Source organism: Apis dorsata, unplaced genomic scaffold, assembly GCF_000469605.1.
Source record: "Apis dorsata unplaced genomic scaffold, Apis dorsata 1.3 scaffold_407, whole genome shotgun sequence".
Classification (NCBI taxonomy): domain Eukaryota; kingdom Metazoa; phylum Arthropoda; class Insecta; order Hymenoptera; family Apidae; genus Apis; species Apis dorsata.
Genome location: NW_006263665.1, coordinates 445,004 through 449,500, shown reverse-complemented (window position 1 = coordinate 449,500; position 4,497 = coordinate 445,004). Strand labels below are relative to the sequence as shown.

At 39.2% G+C, this 4,497-nt stretch overlaps 1 protein-coding gene across 3 annotated transcripts in view; it reads left to right on the top strand.

The window, feature by feature from the left end:
• LOC102675877 (acetylcholinesterase-like) overlaps window positions 1-4,497 on the top strand; it is a 196,944-nt gene that overhangs the window by 92,175 nt on the left and 100,272 nt on the right. The window contains exon 1 of one of the 3 annotated variants that reach the window (XM_031512274.1): window positions 1,768-1,773. The exons of the other annotated variants lie outside the window; for them this stretch is intronic. The gene's annotated coding sequence lies outside the window, so the exon portion shown is untranslated. Of the gene's footprint in view, window positions 1-1,767; window positions 1,774-4,497 lie in introns of those variants that run through there. 3 annotated transcript variants of the gene reach the window in all.

Sequence of the window (4,497 nt, the reverse complement as noted above, 5' to 3'; positions counted from 1 at the left end):
GATGGTGAATGACATGAACATACGTACGTTTTATAAAGTTTTCTATTCTATGGTGGATGATGCGATGTATTCATCATAGGGATTTTTGTATTCTATAGTGGATGACGCGAACGTATTTATCATAGGGATTTTTTTATTCTATAGTGGACGTCCGTACGTTTTATAAAGTTTTCCATTCTATGATGGATGATGCGAACCTATTCGTCATAGGGATTTTTCTATTCTATGGTGAATGACGCGAACGTATTCGTCATAGAGTTTTTATTTTATGGCGGGTGACACGAACAATATAGGCTTTTTTATTTTGTAGCGGATGACATGAAGATATGCATCATAGAGTTTCTTTCCTACCCTATAATGGGTCATGTGAATGTACACTTCATAGAGTTTTTTCTATTCTATGGTGAATGATATGAACATACGTTTCATAGGATTTTCTGTCCTATGGCGGGCAATATGAACGTACGCGTCATAGAGTTTTTTATTTTATAGCGGATGACGCGAACGTATTCCTCGTGAGATTTTCTATTGACGTAAATCTCCATATCGTAGAGACTTTTTCCCATCTTACGGTGACGCAACACGTACAGACATGGAGATTTTCTATCTCTGTTACGAGTGAAATGAACGTACACGTTATAGGATTTCCTATCCTATGGATACGCGTTACAATGGAAAAATTGTAGTTTTTTATTTTATGAAATAGGTGAAAACGAAAAAAAGTTTTTGTCCGAATTGTCGAATTAATATGCATAGCAGTTTCGAATCTCGTTGCATTTTTCACTTGTTACAATTGTTTCGTGTCAAAAATCGATATATCCGTTATCGGAAATTCGATCTTCGATCTTTCGAATTGCATTAAACGGCAATAATAATCATTTCGAGTAGCGAGTATTCTCGTTTCTTTTTTCTTTTCTCATAAATTTTCCTACCTGTTGTACCTCTCTACGTGTTTTATATATATCTATAGGAAAATTCTTTTCATCCTCTCTCTCTCTATTTTTCTTTTTTTTTTTTTGCAAACGATTGATGCAAAGGTTTGGTAAAACGGATCCTTAGAGATTTCAGTGGCCATCGTGGCGATCGTATATTCGTTGGATGAGATCGATGGATGTGGAGCGGTAAATCACGAGGAATCCCGGATGGCACGCGCGGAATCCTCTTCTCCTCGAAATGAAAGGTAGCCACCAGCTCGTGGGGGATTAAAGTCGGACGTCGAGCCACGGGCTGAAAAGTTCCGGCCGAAATCCGATCAGATGGAAAACTTTATTTTCCACCAGTGCTGCTGCTGCTGCTCGATCCTGATTCATGACTACTTGCCGGCCCGATCTCGTTAAACGTCTTGTATCGACTGTATCTCTTCGAAGATTCCCTCTAAATTTTAAAATACCGAGGTTGTGCAATTATTTAAAAGATATGAATTGCTGTCGACAACAATTTTTCTATATTATCTGATTAATAATTTAAGATAAGCTAATGAGAACAAAAATAAAAAAAGAAGAAGACGAAAAAGAAGAAGAAAATGACCTGAAATGATTTTTTAAAGAAAAGAAAATTCTGAGGTATCAAAAAAAAAAAAAATGGTTCCTGAAATGATTTTTTAAAGAAAAAAAAATTCTGAGGTATCAAAAAAAAAAAAAATGGTTTCTTTTTTCGTTCAATTTGCCTGTTCAACTGCAAGAAAGAAACAATTCTAATCGATTCTCGATTATGGAACGTCGATTAACTGGTTCCAAGGGGGGGAGAGGGATCTCTTTAGAATACGAAACGAGGGTCGATTCGTAAAAGGTTACTTGGCTCTGATCGATGCGAATTTACGGTTAAATAAGCCCTGACATCGAGGGGAGGTGGGAAAGTTTGCCAAACACCGGGAAATCCTCCCCTCTGTTCTCGGAATTACCTTGGGATTTGGGGCAGAGCCACGTGGAAACGTGGAATTTCATAAATTCAACCCTCTTCTACCGATTCCAGAACGATCCATTAGAGGTAACAGGGCGATTCGCATTTGGAAAATTTCATAAATCTACAAACACAGGTTATACAAGTGGGGGGACGATTAATCTTACGACAAGATTCTGCCCGTCGAGTCTGTTCACAAATTGTCTTGCCGTGGAACAGGAAGGTCTATTGTTGAAGGTCTGTTAACTGATCGAGGCCCAGCAACACAGATTGGCCGCCGTGAATACGTATTGTCTCAACCGCTTTGATCGCGTTTCCTCTCAGGAAAGTTCAGATCTTTGATCCATTCTCCTCTGAAAAGACGATTTCTAATTTCTAACTTGCCGAATCGATTGGAAACTTTGATTTAAATGGAGAATTTTGTTGATATATTTTTTTGATTAAAATCTTACATCGAATAGATAATAATCCGCGTTATAAAAACCATCTTTTGTTCATTTCTTTTTTCAATTAGAATCATAGGTTATACAATCGAATAGATAATTCGATGAAATCGTCACAGAAATCATTTTGTTGAACATTTTTCGAATTATAAGAATTATAAATCAAGTCAAAGTCAAGTCAAAATGATTGATATTGCCAATCAGATATTACCGTGTCATCTTACAGAGATCCATATTTTTTAGGTTAGAATCGAAGATGGAATGATGGTGGTCGTAAAGCGCCATCTGCGGCGGATCGGTTGGCGCCATTTAATCATAGTTACGTGTTCATGGGCGAGTGTAAACACGGCGTAAACGTGTTTGCGGGATTCGCAGAGGGTTCGATTAGGGTTGATGCGCAAAGAGACGGTGAACAGACAGCGGGAACGGCAACTGTGCGCAATTAATTCGGCCTGCGGCTTGGTTAGATCTCGTTACACCTTCGACCTGTCCGCTTCCGCTCGGTATATACGAGATATCGAGTCAGTCCTCTGGCTCACGTGACACGGATTACAGGAAATCCTGACCGACATTTAAGCAAATCGTAATAGCGGAAAATTCGCAGACGAAACGGCGTCTGCGATACCGTGGTACGAGAGTTAATGAAACACGAAGGGTTGGGGAGTTCTCTCTCGCCCTATATGTGTATTGGAAATGAGTGTGAGGCAAGTTACTTACTAACACTATCTAGTAAACCGGAATTTTCGGTTCAATCATCGAAACTTTCCTAATAACGTACTTTGAAGGAAAGTGTTTCCCTTCAGGTCGTGCGCGCCCGTATAACGAGAAAGAGAATACGTGCTCTCAGGAACTCGGCAAATTAATGTAAATAACACCTTGCTATCCGTGTATTCTAATATCGTTTCTCAAATATTGCATCTTGAGGGATACACAATCGCCAATAAGATCGAAACTAGATTTAGTTTCATCAAATTTGCTCGTACGGATTTTTATCTACCATGAATGGATTAATATATTTAGAGAAGTAATTTATAATAATGAATTTATATATACACACATATCTTCCTTTTCTATTATAAAATTTTTCTTCATTTTATATACATTGATTCTTTTTTTTTCTTTTCAATATTTCCAATTGACACACTCCATCAATCGTTAAAGTTAGCAGCAATTCGTTTCTTCCCTTTCCCTCCTCTCTCTCTCTCTATTTTTTCGTAACAGTCGATATTGATTTTTTTTTTTTAACTATTGAATAGAAATTCGGAGAATTGGAGCTCAGAGCGTTGCGAAACGCAAGAAAAATGGATAGAAAAATCGAGACGAGGTAAATGGGGATTCGAACCCTCGATTACTTGATTATTAATCAAGCATGTTAACCATTACGCCAAGCGGGCATCGTCAGCCTACGCTCTACCTTTTCCAGTTTTATGTTTCGAGCTACCCGATTAACATCACCCTTACACGAACGAACAGGCGCGTACCACGCGTTGAAATTACTCGAAATCAATTTAAAACCACTTTTATCCTTCGTGTCTTTATCGTATCCGAGGATTGCCAACATGTTTCGCCACATGCCATGCCGTGTCCCAAATCTGATTTTCCCCGTTCGAAAACCTTTTGCAGCCGGAATGGAAGTATCGCTTTAATCAGTGGAGCGAAGTTTGAACGAAAACATGGCTTGTTTGTCGAGTTGTTGAGCAAAGAGCAGTGATCCGACAATTCCATTTTCGGGACTGGCCGCGTTTATTCCATGGGGGATGGCCGGTGACTAATACAAAGCTTCGACTGTTTCTCGGTCAATTAGAACCGCACAGACGAGTGGCGAGCCTGGGCCAGTAGCAACTTTCCGAGTACCAAACTTCTTCCTCGTTATCCGCGCTAAATTCTGACCGCCCTGCTCGACAGTTCGACCAATCGGATGTAAATCTCCTTCGCGTCCAATTCCAACCCGGATACATCTTTTAAGATCCCTGTTGTTCAAAAGAGTATCGCGAAAATATCTTATCGTTTATTTTATATAGCGCTGTAATTAAGGAATGCAAAGGGAGTGGAAGAAGGATGAGAAAGCGGATCTGCTAATGATTCCTTCATGTGGCTATCCATCTTTGCTATAGCTAGTAAAGATGTGGTTGTAGAATGGAAGCTTGCGTTTCCA